Source organism: Penaeus monodon, unplaced genomic scaffold (genome assembly GCF_015228065.2).
Source record: "Penaeus monodon isolate SGIC_2016 unplaced genomic scaffold, NSTDA_Pmon_1 PmonScaffold_1496, whole genome shotgun sequence".
Lineage (NCBI taxonomy): Eukaryota > Metazoa > Arthropoda > Malacostraca > Decapoda > Penaeidae > Penaeus > Penaeus monodon.
In genome coordinates, this window is record NW_023644109.1 from 17501 (window position 1) to 35401 (window position 17901).

Below are 17901 nucleotides of genomic sequence, written 5' to 3' on the forward strand. Positions count from 1 at the left end.
CTTTCTGTACATACCCTGCACTGCTGGTCACATTAGGCAGGAAGCATCCTATGCATGGAAATAGTATGCCCATAAATTCATGGACGGTACTTACCACCCATCTTCCAGTGGAAATAATTTAAGAGCCTATCTTTAAATGGCTGAGTCTAAAATTCCTCCAATAGGCTTTGTGTACTCATGGCAATCATCCTTGTCCTGGCCTTCAGCCAAATTTTTCACAACAGCAGATTCCTGTCACCCAGCCCACAGCCAAATTTTTTTATGACATAGCAGTCATGACACCAGATGGGTTTAAGTCCTTCTATGGAAGACCACTTACTTGACTCCTGTGTGTTTGTTCTTTTTATCAAAATCTCGAACTAGGTCCCAAGTTTTCGCTTAGGTCGTTTCTTTGCAGGGGATTTCAAGTCAGCATCCTCCTTTGGATTAACATCATATTTTAATTAAAAACTGATCTGTGTTCTATTTTCTTATCATCAGAAACAGACAGCAATAATGATATGAATGTTCTTCTCTAACATGAAAGGAAAAGAAAAAAGAAAAAACTGAAAATAAAATGTTACCATTTCTTCCGCCTGATGAGTAGAATTGTTATGTAAAGTGTTAACACTTGTTTTTTTGAATTCTGGGCATCCTCGTTTTTCCAAACACTCCACATTTCCTCTCTCTGAAAGTAACATAAGTGAGGTTTATGAATTTTCTGTAACCCTGTCCTGTCATAAGTACTAAATATTTGTGGGAAGTGAAAAAAATTGATACAAAAACATCAAAATGAGCAATATAATTGTTCAACACAGCCACTTACTTTTAAAATATGTTTCACTGTCTTGACAAATACAGGTCCATCTGGGGGTGTTTTCTGCCAAGAGTGTGTAAACAAGCTCTTCAGTTTTCTTTACCATTCGTGCTGCTCTTCTGTTAGCTTTTCCCTTTAACATAAAAGACATCTATTAAATGTCATACATATATGTAATGCAAGAGGTGATGATAATGAAAAATTAAAATGACTAGTAATTATGTACATTTATATTATATAAAGAATATATGTGACTCTACCCATGTCTATAAAATAAATAAAAAATAATTCAATGCACTTACTGCTTAAACTTGATGTCTGAGGTGAGGTACTGAGCCAAAATCAAGATCTGCAACAACACATATCGGCGAAAATTGGCATCTGAGAACTGCAGGTCAAGCAGTTTCTGGTTTGTTAAGTATTTGGCAAAGTACTGATCCACCTGAAACAAGGAATAATTTTTTTAAATATTTTGGTTTACTTTAAGAATCAACATATCCTAAAAAAAAAGTTTTCAATTTTGACTTAAGTCAAATCTGGGTTGCAGACATTTGAAGAGCTCAATTTTACGCACCAGGAAATGTGTATTTCATTGTCATACCTCAACGTCAGCAGGGAGTAAAGTCATAAAAAATATTACAGTTACCTGTTGTTCATCAATGAAATTTAGGATGGCTTACTATATGAAAAATATATAAACATATAAAATATTTCTTATCATATAAAACTTATAAATTATCAAAATGTGCATTTGCATAAGTATCAGATACATAAGTATCAAAATGATGATAATATAGTGGAGGTACCTCTGTGATATGTAATAGAGTGGTTTGTGGACAGGGAATGATAAAGTATGCAATACAGTAGGCCTTCCATGATAATGAATAGGACTTTTAGCTATTTACTGATGGGTCAAGACAAATAAGCTAAGATGACAGATGTCATCAAAGATGTATCAATTGCCAGAATGAATTCTTGTATGCACAACTGTAAGCTGGACAACTGGCCAATGCACTAATGAATGCCTAACTTCATCAAAAACTGCTCATTTTAGTTGAAAGAGACCTTATTATCTACACATGAAATCTGACTGCAAAGATAATTGTATGTTTGTGCAAAGCAGCCAACATTCTGTATAGAATGAATCAACATTTTTTTTCCATATCAGCTCACTTCCATTTACTAGTTTATATGCAATAAATATCTGGTCAAAGTATGCACACAGATACACCTATTACTGTCTCCTAAATTCTTACTTGAGGCTGCAAAGTAGAGTTTCCTTCTGTTGGAACAGGTTCTGATAATGTCCTAGAAAGACGAGCTGCAGAAGTTCCACTGCTCTGAACATTGTCCAGTTTAAAGCTCCTGAAGGCTTCCAGTACATCCCCACAGTACTGTGGAAAAAAAAGGTTACTCAAACAATATGTTTACAATCCATCTCTTAGTCTATAGTTAATCTCTAATATCAACCCCTATGGGAACTGGCCATCATGAGAATTTCGGATGAAGGTTACAACTTGCCATGAGTGCGCATAGCTCTTGGAGGGTGATTAGACTCAGTGGGCATTTATGAAGGGGCTTTTCCAATGATAGACAAATGTGGAAAGTACCATCCATGATGAATAACTGGAAGAGCACCAGCTCCAAGAAGGATGCTATTTCCATGCTCAGACTTGTATTCATTGTATTTTCACATAACTAAAACATAATAATTTGCATACAATAGCTTGTTTAGGCTGTATATGCTGTAAACATTCTACCACACAGCATAAAAGAAATCATATACCGTTGTGAACATCTTCCATGGTGCTTTTTGGAAGCACTGCACAGGATTTTTAAAGAAATCCTGCAAAGACCAGAACTTGGGTACAGTGTATAGTCCAATTTGAGTCGTCCATCAACTCCTTTGTCGGTTCCTGCAATGAGATGTAAAATAAAATTATAAACAGCAATTACACTTTCAGAAGGTACACCTAAAGTGTTGTAAAAATAACAGAAGATAAAAATTTAGAAGGTACACCTAAAGTGTTGTAAAAATAACGAAGATAAAAATGTTTTCCATACTTTCAAATAAAGGTGATACTTATTACAACTTCTTAAAAAGGTGATGAATCCAATAACTAAACCCTAATGAAGATAGATTCCTTGGTAATGGAGAAACAATTTGAATTTCTGTTCAAGAAAAAATCTAACACATTTTTTTGTAAACAATGGGTTAAAGTACATAAAACAACTGCTTCAACTTGGAGAAAAGCTAGGATCAGTGTAGTAGGGAATAAAAAAACTACATCCATTGATATCAAAATTAGGCTAATCTATAAAACTAACCAATTTAAGGAAACCCCCATGAGCCTCCCATGCCCAAGACCAACCATACCTTCCTTAACAGTGAACAACTTCCTAGTGTGGTAACCCAACATAAACCATTTTGGCACATATAGCTCGTGCCATTACTTCCAATTATTGTCACTCTTAGAAATGGGCTGTACTTTTGATGTATTCCTGATTACTGAATTTTAATTTATATCAATTACACCAAAATATGTACTCATTAAATATGCTCCATATCATCTTGTTCTATATCACCATATACACACATACTTGAGTAGAAATACCTGTTACATATACACATTAGCTTCTACAGGCAAATTTGATAGTTTTGTTTCACATTACTCATTGCTTGTTTCAGAAGTAAAGCTTGTTTTCAGTGCTAATTGTGTTTCTGAATTCTTTCCTAATATTTTGGTGAAAACTATCTCTTACTGAAATTGTCACAACCTCTGGGATAACACTAACTTCAGTGAAGTACAATAACAATGTTCCAGCAGCAGAAGTTTGCCAGAGGTGTGTAACTTATCAATCACCTTCTCTCCAACAATAAGGTAAACCCAATTTGTATCTTGAAATATACAGAAAATTGTTATAGATGAAGCAAATGGGTAGGAAATGTGGTGACTGGGAAGGGGTGGAGCCCCCATCTAAGAAAATTCAGTGATTGGAATGGGGTGCATGGACAGACTTCCCGGCTGGGGAAATAGGAGACTGGGAGGAGGGGTGTGGAATCCCAAGCTGGGGAAATATGGCAAAAGGGCAGGGATCTAGCTGGGGAAATACGGTGATTGAGAGGGAGTTCAGGGTCAGAGCCCATGTACTGGGAAATAATAATAATTTAAGGGTTGGTGTGCTTCAGTTAAATTATGACTGTCTGTTTATATTTGCTTCTAAATTACCCCGAGTGCAAGAAATCAATGGGGTTACCATCCACTGACAGTGTGGGTTTCGAACACGAGATTGCTAAACAGAATGTTACCACTGCACCACACAGCCCACAACAAATACAGTGATTGGGAATGGTTTGGGGCTTTTGGTTCATACAGCGATCTTTTTGGTAGTTTGTGCTTTTTGGATAGGTTCATTTGTTCGTGCAAAGCTGCATCAGAGCTTCCACGGCTGAATCTTAGCTCAGGTTTTTCTATTTTCCACTTATTCATCACCTAGAATACAATTGTAGCTTGGATTTTCACTTTTCCACTTTCTTTTACTTTTAAAATGCTTATTTGTGAGAAAATTCACCCATATTTTTCACCTAAAACCCTTGTTTCTCCATAGGATCCCAAAGGTTAGCATGAGTTGGTGACTCTGATAAGTGCAGTCCCTTGTTAATATTTATCAAACACTGTAATAACCATATATGATTATAGATTGTGAATAAAGAGCTTGCTAATTATATAAAATATAGCATCTAATTAATATCATTATCATTCTGAAGACTATCCTCATAGATAATTTTTACATGACTTTATCCTGACAAGGCAAAATAAAGAAGATTTTCTTACTAATCTGCCATATAAATGCAATATAAGTGAAATTCTCTGATGAATATCATGATAACTGAAATTGTCATATATAGTTCCAGACATTCATTAGCCCTTTGTATGTGTACTGGAAGTCAAATCCCGTCAAAGAACCCAAATTCAAAACAATTCAAGACTGACAGAGCATGAAAAAGATCCAGTAAAGAGCAGTTTTACATACCCTCATCTTCTTCCATTTCTGTCTCCACATTTGTAAAAGTAGTGACATTTTCCAGGTTGAATTCTGAGATGAGGTTTAACCCTGACCGTTCAGAGAATGGGGAAAAATCTGGCCAAGAACAAAAGGATTCGTCCACAAAATACTGTGTTTTGGGAGCGAGAAAGCCTACGAAGTAGATCTGAAAATTGGAAAAAGAAAAAGAAATTAAATATTCTGCTCAGTATCAAACCTTCATCCAATGCTGCCGGGATGTTGTGAAATGTCTCTGCACATAGATGGCTCTGCTTGTGCTTAGCCACAAAGGAGTCAATTAGCAGATCTTGTGACCTTACCTGATTTCTACCTTTTCTTGATTTGGTGGAAAAAAACATTTTTTTTTACTAATGCTATGAATATTGATGGCATTATTTTTATTATAGACATTATAATTACTATAATGTTATAAACATTAGTAACAGCAAAATAAGATAACATAAAATATTTTCATAAATCAAGGAAAAGGGTAAACAGGTGAGAAAGACAGTATTCATAATTGACTCATTGGTGACTTAGTAAAAGTGTAGCCATCTATGTATAAAAACAATTAATAAAGTAAATCATGGTGGACATGATGTGTACATACATGCCATGCCTGGCAGAACTGGGTGAAATAGCAAGTTCTATTATGATGATGATGATGATGACACCTTGATACAAAAAACAATATAAATAAATAAATAAATAAAAATATAAACATAAAAATAATATTAACAATAATCATAATATTATTACGACTCATAGCCTATAGGTAATGTGGGGTTCAAAAATATAGCCAAACTTGGGTGCAACTTTGGGTGATGCATCATTCACATCATGTGATGATGATGCCAATATTATATTTTACAAATCATTTGTCTGGTATGCCTGGAAGATGTCAAGCACCAAAACATGGTGCTCTCTTGTTGATGATGTGAACCTATAAATAACCATCACTCTCGTTTCCAAGATCGGTCTCCTCAGGTCAACTACCCATATGCTTTTGGTGGTCTGCAGTGTGACTATCTTGAAGTATGACAGACAGAAGGGAAGTACTGAATCCATGGTGGCAGCAGCCCTGTATATCACTACATACAATCTATTATTCTGTAAAAATAAGATATGTGAAAACAATTTTTTTTTTCAAATAACACATTTAATCTTGTAAGAGTGTAACATTCATTTTTTGAAATGGACTCTAGTGTACATAATCAGGCTAATACAGATACAATCTAGCAACTAAAATGCATATCTTGCATCTCTGAACATGGAAAAACATGAAAATCATGTTTTGCATGCAAGTGATGATGATGAAAAAGAAAAGAAAAAGAGAAGAAAAAGAAAAAAAAAAAAAAAAAAAAAAACACTCTGTAGGTGCCATGTACTGACCATGTTGTCAGCAGCAATGGGTTAAACCCATAACTGACGGGTAGCATTCATAGAGGCCCGGGCCTCACTGCCGGGGGCTTATATCGTCGTCTGAGCATGCGCAACCACTCATGCCAAATACCAGCATCCCATGCCATTTCTTCGTAATACTACGAAGATATGTTGTATTTCAGTTTTCATTTTTTTTTAGTCTCTACTTGCCAAACTTCCTGATAAATCGAGACTGAAGGGTTATTTTTTTTTATATAGACTCCATAGTTGATCATTATTCGGTCTATAGCCCGAATAGAATAAGCAGTATGCAGCATCATGGAGTTGAAATCGTCGGTTTATTGCATTTTTTTTGTTTGTTGCATGGTAAAAATAAGAAAGTGTTAAAACCGACTTAATCACCCTTCAATGGCAAAAAAATAATCTTTTGCCGTGATTGTAACAAAAAAAAAATCATGGCATGTCCATACATACTCTATGGCATGTGCGTACGTGCCCCGGCAGATGGTCCCGCCATGCCGTGGCATGTGCGTACATGCCACCCGTCGGCAATGGGTTAATACCAATAACCCCAAATAAGTTACCTTCAAGGAAACTGGAAAAAAAATAATAATAAATTTTAAAAATTTATAAAATAAATAAACCAATAAATAAATACAATCACTAACCATTGCACATACGAAGAACGCTGGTCTTGCATGGAGCGAAGAATGTGTCTTCCTTCCAAACACTGACATTAGTTTCAACAAATGTAATAATTTTTCACACTGAGTTATGGTCAGCATGTCAAAGGAATCAGAGAGGACCAAAACAGGAAGTGTTGGAAGACATAATTCATTTCTGACCAACTCTATGCATATCTGAAATATTAAGACTCGTTTTAAAAGTGTTTACTACTACGGAAACCTCTCCTTATAAGCAATATAAAGAGGGATATAGACTTGATCATTCTAGGAGAAAAAAATCAGTACAAGAACACTCTGTAATGTTTTAAAAAATCAGACACTAAAGCTAAACTTATCACACTATTCTTGTCTTAAGAAAACAACTAAAACTATAACTAAAAAGGATTGACAGGAAAAATTAATAAAGTGTATACAATATTTCACTCTTTTGTTTAGTGTATTTGTGTGCCTTAGCAGTAAATCCTGTGAAATGTTTCATTGACCTAACAGCTATTTCCTAAATCGAACCCTGACATATACATAACAAGAAAAACAGTAGACTTACTGATGTCACTGCTTGAGGTGTTCTATCTCTGTCAACTCTCCATTGATCACCGTCTTTGTCACGTAATTGCGGACAGCAGATTCCACGCAATGTTTTGTTGTTTCACTGTGAGGAAAAATATAAGTAATTAGCAGAAGAAAATGTGAAGGAGAATACTACATTACCATCCACACCTTACGAAAGGACTAGTTATCATATGTGGAAATTTCTAATATGACAGTCAAAAACACCATGTCCTTTTATCAAGTACAGTTAACAAAGCAACTGTATAGTCCTCACATCCAGTACTCCTAATAATATTCTTAGAGTTCTGGAACTGTCCCCTTTGGTAAAAAATTATAATCTATACTTCTCCTAGACTATGTGAAAATATAAATACAAACATGTATATGTATATATCTGGATATACAAGACCACCAGAATATACTGTAATCAATCACAACTGGTTTGATATAGATGTCTTGACAGCTATAAGCAATGACTTGAACTATATATTGATTATATTATTTTAGTAAATATAAAACAATTCAAATTGTAATTCATACAGAATATTGTCTTACAAAGGAACTGTAATGGCATTGATATATAAACTAATTAGCTGTGGCAATGTTTACTGTATTGTAATGTGATATATATTGCCTATTTTTCTGGGAGTTTGGGTCACATGTGCATAGTGTTGAATTCTTGAACTCTGCTGTAATCACAGTATTGAATCAGTCACTATATTGTCTAATGCAGGGGGTATGCCTCCTGTGAACCCCTCCTCCCCATCCCCACCCACATATTCATGGCGGGAGAGAGTGTCAGACAGACTCAGCATCAAGTGTTCCTGCATGTCGCTCTACCCTGCTGTGGGTAGAGCGAGAATTCCACACGTGCACGCACAACCAGAAGTCCCACAACACTAGTCAATAGACATCTTATTATTTTCCTGTAAATATAGTTACTTCGAAACTAATTTGCAGAAGTGAAGGATAACAACAGAATCATGTAATAAAGTCATAATACTAACATCCTATTACCAAAGCCATACTACCATTGCACAAAAAGATGGACTGTATTTGTAATTATGGTCCCTGTGGGATATTTATCTTTCATACATCTTTACTATTTTAACAATACCTGGATCAACAAAATTAAGAAGTTATTATATCAACAATAGTAATGATAATGATAATTAAAAAAAATAAATAATGATAATGATATGCAAGCATTTTACTAATCAATTTTCTATGAAAATAGAGCCAACTTTTAGCAAAAATAATAACCTCAAATTCTACTTATCTACATTGCAGACAACAAATAATCTTGAACGTACCAAACATTAGTAAAGATGGTTTAATTTCTCTTATAGCGTGTTGGTGTTTTATGTGAAATTATATAAGTCACAATGTGTTTCTCTCTGTCAAATGCTGACACACATAAAATAGTCTACATAAGCATAAAATTGAAATTATCAAGCACACATTATACAATGAGTAAATAATTTAACTATGAAAATATGCTTTGCTGACAAAATTTCTACCTGACATTACTTTTCTATAATAACCTTTCGCCCTCATCATCCAATGGCTTGGGAGGGTTTTAAGGAGAGGGGGCTATACAAATAATACAGAACACACTTTATTTTTGCCTAATGTAAGACTATTTTTTCATTTAAAAATGTAACCTATACTATTTTATTATTATTCATAATGGTGTACTGTGTGCACAGTGAACACAGTTGTCTCCAGGCAGTGAACTTTCTATTATTTAATATACTTGGGAATTAATTAAATTGCTTAATTGAATTTGGAAGTCATTACACAGGTACTTAAACACCTGGACCAACAATGACACTCACTATTTTCAGGTGCAAGTTTTCAACACCAATATGTTCTGAGTATCCAGTTTATGGCAAATAGTTTTGTGCAGTATTGTTCAAGAACTAGGGTTGGCAGAGATAGATCCTCATGTAGCTGCACACTTATCATCATCAATAACTGTATGCTCATGTTTGAGCAGCTATCGACCTCTCCACCATCCTTCGCCACTCAACTCGATCTTGCGCTTTTCTTTCCACTTGTACCATCGACAGCCGCAAATATCTTTGATGTTGTCACTCAGTCTTGTCTTCGGTTTGCCTCTTCCTTGTTTCCTATCACCATCCCTGTCAGCAAGTTTTCTCAATACTTCACTTCTCATCACATGACCAATAACCTTTAGTTTCCTTCCATTCAAGATGTCCAACAGCTGGTCCCCACAATTTATTTTCTTCAGCACCTCATCACTCGTTTTCCCCTCCGTCCAGTCAACATGCAGCACTCGTCTGCAACACCACAGTTCAAAACTATGACCCCTTCTGTCTATCTTCTTCAGCACCCAACACTCAGAACCATATGACACAACTGGGAAAACTAATGAGTTCAATAACCTCAGCCTGTCCGCAAGGCAATGCTTCGGTTTTCCAGATGCTACTGAGAGCAACTGCGGCGTCACTGGCAATAGCAATTCCTCCTTTTATTCCGGTGAATCACCATATGTATTAGCAAAACAGCTCCAAGACAAGTGAACTCCTTCACTTTTTCCACAACCACCCCATTGACTGTAACATGCTCACCATCGCCCACTGCCGGCCATCTTTGAATCTTCATGGTCTTAGTTTTTCTTGGCATTAAGAAATAAACCAGCCACCTCGCCCGCTTCTCTAACTTTATCTAGCAGTTGTTGGTAGTTCAATGATACTGCTGGCAACCAAAACTATATCATCGGCGCATCCCAGATTTGACATTTTGTACCATCCAACATCTACAGTTCCCTCAAAATTCTCCAGAACGCCTCTCACAACTGCCTCAAAATATATATCAAAAAGGTGCGGAGACAGAATGTAACCTTGTCGCACTCCCTGGCTGACCTCGAACCACTCTGCCAACCCACAAGTGGTTCCACAGCTGCTTGTGTTGGTCATACATAGCTTTTACCAGCTGGATGATGTGCTTTGGAAACCTCATATTGTTCATGTTATTCCAGAGGACATCATGATCAACAGCATCAAAAGCTTCGAGCAATCGATGAAACACAGGCACAGGTCCCTTTGATGCTCTCCGCTCCTCTCCATGATCAACTTCAGATTTAGGATTGGTTTCTGGTACCTTTTCCAGGGAAAAAACCTGCTTGTTCGTCTGCATTTTCTTCTCTTAACTTTTAACTTCATTCATTCAGCAATAATTTTCAACAAAATTTTGCTGCTGTGACTTTTTAAAGCAATTGTCTTGTTACTATTGCATCGGAGTAAGTCACCTTTTTTAGGTATGGGAGTAAAGACTGATTTTACCCAGTCTTCTCGCCATCTTTCATTCCAAATTTTTGTACAAAGTTTGTAGAAGAAGTATTCAACACTTTCGCCAGCATTCTTGATTAGTTCTGCTGTAATTTCATCTATTCCCAGGCTTTAATTCTTTTATGACTTTTATAACTTCGTCTAGCAGCGGCGGTGGTTCATCTTCGCTGTCATTGAGTCTATTAATGTTGTTGTTAGATCTTTATTCTTTTGTATAGGTTGGAACAATATTGATTCCATCTATCTTTGACTTCTTTTCCATCACTAAAACTAGTCCATCTTCAGTTTTGATAGTGTCCATTGTAGGTTTAAATTTTCATGTAATGTTTCGTACTCGTTGGTAAAGTTCTTTAGTTGTCCTATTGATAGAACAGTTTTCAATTCTCTGGCAATGTTCATTTAAATATTTTTCCTTATCTCGTCGCAACAATCTTTGAATTTTTGTATTTTAGTTTTGTAAATTACTTTGTCAACTGGATTATTGATACCCTTTGATTTCAGGCATCTTCTTGTTTCAATTTCACTTAGTGTTTCTTCAGATATCCAAGGGGGAATTTGTCTTTTTCTTTTGGCGATAGTTTCTTAAGCACGCGTCAGCAGTTCTTTTTCCTTCTTCCCACAACTCATTTGGTGTTTTATCATCTCACACTCATTGAGCAATTCAAATTTGTTGACACTGTAATTCTGTAATTGTTGTCAAGAGTTTTGTAGTTGAGCTTTAGAGGTGATGTTGGACGCTCCATTTTTTGAGTCTTATTTGAAAGTCGATAGTAGTAGTTGGTGGTCACTGTTGCAATCAGCACCAGGTCTTGTCTTGGCATTTTTTATACAACTTTTCCATTTCTGGTTCAACACAATGTAGTCAATTTGGTTGCGTGTTCTTTTGTCTGGTGAAAACCACATGTACTAGTGTCTTGGGTGTGTTGGAACAATGTGTTGGCATATAACTAGATTATTTGTACTACAGAATTCAATAAAATCTTTGCCTCTTCATTATATCTCCAAGGCCGAATTTCCACAGATGTCATTTTTTAGATCATTTTTGCCTACTTTGGTGTTGAGGTCTCCCATAATTACTTTCACATCTCTGTTAAGGATTCTGTCTAAAGTTTCTTATACTAGGTAAAAAAATACATTTCCTTAACTCAAATAATGCTGGAATGGCAAAAACAGACTGCATGACACTGTGATTCTAGTTTACTAATTTTGATACATACATATAGCACCGCAAGAGCTTCGTCACCAAGGCATCAGTTACTAGTCCAGGCTGATAACCCTTTTCCTTGATTTTGGAGAGATATATATTTCTTATTTCTTATTGCTCTAGTATTGATAATAATATATAATAGTCCCAATTGAATAATAATCACAATAATAACAGCAATATTAATAGCATTGAAAAAATAAAATTAAATTAAAGGAATGGGGATATTACATAAGTTCAGGTAAGTCATTTTGATGACTAAATGCTCCTGGAGCCATCCGCATGTCAACAAAATTCACAAAACAAAACTACAGTGGATATTGCAATTATCCAGTGCTAATGCATTAATCTAAGTGAGCTTGAAGTTACATTTCTGTTATTTTGATAAAATAAAAACTCTATTACATGAATGTAATATTGACAATTATTAAAACAAATAATGCAAAATCTGACCAAAAAATTAATATACCTTATAACAAACTATGAATTGTTTCACTTCAAGCTCATACAATGGTGTAAAAATATGGGCATTTTATTAATCCATAGTACTGTCTGCCTTTGGTCTCAATGGAAATTCTTTAGGGTGAATACACCCACCAGAGGCAAAAATTTATACAACAATCTGTTACTGTGACTGGGCATGCCCTTTGTTCACTGCCCGAGGGGAGGTTGATGGAGGGCTCTGCCTCATAACACCCACTTGGCAAACATTGTCTTCACCTTGGTATGCACAGCAAGACAGAGCTGACACTCATGAGCACCATGTGGACTTCAGTTGTGAGTAGCATTTTCCACGATATTTTACACATATCTGTGGCATTACCATTAGTGTCTACAGATTATTTCTTGTACCAGAGACTGCAACTTTACAAGAATAGCATCCTCAGTTTGCCTAAGCTTAGAGCATCTTTTTGAAAAACATGTTACATGGGCAGATTATCATGTGTGATAAGTAATAACCCAGGGTAAACACTTACAAATCACAACAATACTGGTACTAGTGGATTGCTCTCATTCTGAAGCTATCAAGGATCTAGTAATTACAATGCAGAACCCCTATACCACCAAAACCTAACCAGGAAGACATCCTCTAAGTATTCACCGATGGATTGAGTATACGGAGAGGTACACAATAACCAGTAGACTGTGAGGCATACCATATACTATAGGAAGATATATCTCTTAGTCTTTATTATGTATTCCAATTATCAGCTGGGGGTTGTGTCATGTCATGTTACATCATGTTATTGAGGATTTCTCGTGCCGTGCATATGAGGTGAAGATTTGTTATCCTGGTAGGGGTATAGGGGCAACAGCCCCTTACCCTCACCTGGGATGACAGGGGAGAAGCCCCCTGTTAAGAGAAATGTGAGGAACTTTGAAATTTGAAATGCATGCATAATGACTGTGATTGCAGAGGTTGGTACTCAAAACTCATAGAAGTGGTGGTTTGCAGTTGAAATGCAGGTTGAAAACATACGAAACACAACAAAATCAACTAGAAAAATGCATGTTTGAAAGAAATGGCCACCTGTACTATTTCCAAAAAATGACCTAAATCATATCACTGACAAAACATTTCACCAGCTCATTACACTTTCTACACAAGTTTGAATACCATGTGCGACAACACCCATATGACTTCTGTACCCAATGTCATGGCAAATTGCATATTATTGCACCATACAGCAACATCACACTAAATTTTATGGAGCATACAATGTAAATAGATTAGAGGAATTACCTAAATTAATGAAATGTAATGTTATTTTATATCATTTGAGGAAAAGTATGATATAATAATGTGAAATTCCATGTAAATAGATAATAGTACACATACTACTTCCTGAGTGCCATCTTCTGAGTTGCATGGTTTGACTTAGTCTCCAAGTGACAAATTTTGGCACCTTTAGTTTAACATTCTGACATAAGTATATCTTTCCACATTTTAAATTTGACTATCTTAATCCATTAGTGATGGTATTAGAAATCTTTCGGCATCACAGACTCCATTGATTTCTGGCAACTGTCCTGCCATTAGAAGCAGGAGTTTGCTACATGTAGCGGAACTTTCTGCTCAATGCACTCTAGCATGTCACCACTTATAGCCGTACCCGGCAGATCAAGATGTTTGTGGCCCGGCAGTAAGGTTTAATTAGTCTGCATCTTGTTCTTGCACTTTAGTAGCACTTCATGTTTGTTTACTAAAATTTCATGTCTTCTATATTATCTGAAAAAAATACACTCAATGATACAAAAAAATAATATGCACTTTTAAAAGAATAAATCAGAAATGAGGAAAACAGGCCATGACAGACGCGTATGGGGGCCAAATTCACAGGCAAAGTCCTTAGGTTATGAAGATTTTGTTTTGTACAGTGACATTTACAGATTGATCCTTGGAGTACCCTCAAGGTTGTAAGGTTGTAAGTTGGAGTAAGGACTTAGTCTCAGAGGAGTGTAGTCACTTTCTCAACAATCTCAAGGAATTTTCTAGAAATAAAAATCCAGCAGCGTTATGGCCTTTACTAGGGAAGTCTACAAGCTCTATCTTACCAGCACATACATTGTGGAGGTTTGTAGGCTGGCACGAGAGAATCGATCACTGCAGGTACAGTTTTTAAATTTTATAAAAGGTAGCACAGCACCTTTTTCTTCGTAATTTCGCATATTTTTAATGTTCCCCTGATATTTCATGAGTGACAGGCAAAGCTTTATAGAGAAATGTGAAATTAAATTTCTTCTATCATTTTTCGAACATACAAAGAGACTAATATATGTTACTGGAAAAAGTACACTTACTTAATTTTTGATGAGAAGATGTCGGTAATAGATTGGGCATCATTATTCTCAATACAATGAGGTAATGTGGACTGTACTTTCGTAAAAACTCGATGAAAAGTCAGTCCTGAATCTGCCATTGTTTACAAGCTTTCCGGGACGACGAGGTGCTAGATAAAAAGATTTCTTCTGTATCTTTTAAATCGACACTTACTGCAGCTTACTCTGATTTCAATATAGACTTGATATTTGATTGATTTTAAATTATTAAAGTTCTGTGTATCTATTTTGCTTATTAGGATTCGCGATTTAAATTCAGAATAAATCTGTTATGTCTAATATTGTGGTTTGTAGAAGAAAATGAATGCAAGTGCATGGGTAACTTTCAAAAAAATTTTGGGAAAACTATAAACGGAATGGAATTGGTAACAATAAAAAACATTATAATATATAGAACGCAGATTATTTCATGTACATTTTCGCCGTGCATTATATCAAACGTCCTCTACTTTTTGATATCATATATCACCATATAGTACCATACAGGTTTGATCGCTCAAGGCTGTTGATAGCACAGCTGGTCCCCGTGGATCCAGGCACTGTGCATGTCATTCCAAGTGCATGATGGTATGATCAAAGACTATGTACATAAATACCAGATTTAAATATGGTGTAACACCTTGATCTATTCGCAGCTCTTTAAAAGGTGTAGTAAACGCAAAAAGAGGGTTATTTTCGTAGATCCTGTACAGTGTCCATTTCCCTTTTCTCTGACGGTCCCATTACATGGAGATTGAAGGCAAGGTACATATTTTATTAATGTGTACTTCTGGTGAGAACCACGCTAGTAACATAATATACATGTAGGGCCATCTTGACCCACGCCTGACTGCTCCTAGGAATTGAGAGGGATTGATATGGTACTGGCCTTTAATTATTTGGTTCAAAAGGTATTGAATTAAACCAGTCATAGAATTTTCTAGTAAATATTCCCAAAGTTCAATTATATCGCTAATATTCTTCGGTGCACTATTAAACAATATTGAGCCATTAACGAATTAATTTTGCCCATTCCCCAATTACACTTGTTCCGCGTGGAGACTGTCGCTCTTCATAAAGAAGCCTGTGTCTTTTATAAATATTTCTCTGCTCTCTGATTCATCAACTATACATAAACTGTTTTTCCCCGTTGGAATGTATATCCACCGTCATTTTCATTCCGAGTATCACCCCATGATCGACCTTGTCGGAAGATTTTTACGAAATGTTATCTCTGTTTTCAAGGTCTGATCATTAGTTTCACATTATGTAGAGAACATGATCCCCATCCTTGGGAAATTCAAGGGGTTTTTGCTGTGGTCATTTTATTATTATTATTATATTTTTATTGTTGTGTTGTTGTTGTTGTAATTATTATTGCAGGACTTTGGGAAGAATTTTCAGGAAATATATCTGTGAAAGTTGTAGACGTAGACTCAAGATCAGTTCATGAAATCATCCGGAAATATTAAAAAAGTACTTCAAAGTATGAGATAATATTTTTATGCATCTAATGGTTTTCTCTATGTACAATAATTACTTCTTTTGCCTTAACGGCCGGCCGACTGCTTGCTGTAGTTTTTAGTACTATTGCCGCCATCCTGGGATTCCCAATTTCCCATCAGTGGCAATCAGCTAGTAATCCTTGGAGAACTTGATCTTGTAAATATCATCCGTCAATTCTTTACATGCATTTTTGATTATATTCACATCCTTTTCCTGATTGGGCTTACCGGTTTGTTATTTTTTTGTTGTTGCATTTAAAATTTAATCCCTGTTGCATTCCCACTCATTCATTGGGACATATATCGTCTTAACAACGTCACGTATTTCCACTCATCATTTCTGAAAGACCTGAAGGCTTTCCCTTTCTGGAGATGGTGGACCACTCTTGATCTTGGTTGGAATTAACCACTTAAAACACGTTATTCTGTATTTTCCCTGAAAAGAGAAAAAATTTGCGGCAATCGTCGAATACATTCAGTAACTGATGTATGATATTTGAAGAATGTTAAACTGGATGGGGCTTAATGTCAAGGTGATGTGCAGCGATGGCGTGGGTTGCTTAGATTAAGTGTTCTTTAGGCCCTGAGAATTTTTATAGTAAAACAAATGGTAATAGTTTGTTTTATGGGATGAACAAGTTGTATGGACTCTTAGGAACACCATATCCATATGTGACAAATCTGGTAGTTTGAAATTGTTTTAAATCACACCTTCAAACCTTTTGGAAGTTACATTTTCCCACATTTTCCCGTTTTTCTCCAAAACCATGAATCACACGGGTAAAACCCTTAGCTACCAAAAAAATAAGAAAATAAATTTCTGAACTAGATTATCTCATAAACTTTTTCCTCTAATATTTACAGTTTATGCAAAAACAAGCGTGGAATTAGAATACACATAAAAACGACTTTTCACTTACGTAACTACCAGGCCTCGCGTAAAGTGAGCTAACTTTGAATCTGAGGACTGGCTATCTCAGACTCGAATTTATAAGTAGGGCAGCCCCTATAAAATATATATGCGAGCCATCACAATTGACACACGTACGTGACTACGCAGGGCACTTTGAACGATCATGGCCAAGTAAACCTGGAGTTTGTGGGAAAGAGAAATGGTTCACCCCTCAGGGTCCCCATGAAAGATAAGACCTAGATATCTAAAACAGGGGAATACTGTGCCCATGGCTCCCTGAGTCCGTTCTAACTGACCCAAAGCTAGCCTATTCCCCCTTTCAACACGGCTCTCGCATCTTAGAAACTAAACGGGCAGAAGGGGGTTAGGGAAGGGGAGGAAAAGGAAAGGGGGAGAGAAAAAGACCGTACAAATTGGTTGAGACGAAATTTGTGCTCTCAGCACACTTCACATTGGTTATTACATTTTTACCGTATGATTAAAGCTTTGTGCTAGTATGGTGCACTTCATAATGGCGTTGGTAAACCAGACACTCGAGAACTGTTAAATTTGGGCAGCCCTGAAGTACTAAATGTTTAAAAAGTAATACAGTCTGTTGATATAATTTCACCTAGCTTTCCATCCCAACATTCATTTTGGCCATAACTCAAATACTGAAGTTATGGTACATATTCACTGCCCTGC

At 36.0% G+C, this 17901-nt stretch overlaps 1 pseudogene; it reads right to left on the reverse strand.

Annotated features, from left to right (window-relative positions):
• The window catches only part of LOC119569411, a 28801-nt pseudogene extending 13887 nt beyond the window's left edge, over positions 1 to 14914 (reverse strand).
• Between the last annotated feature and the right edge of the window lie 2987 nt (positions 14915 to 17901).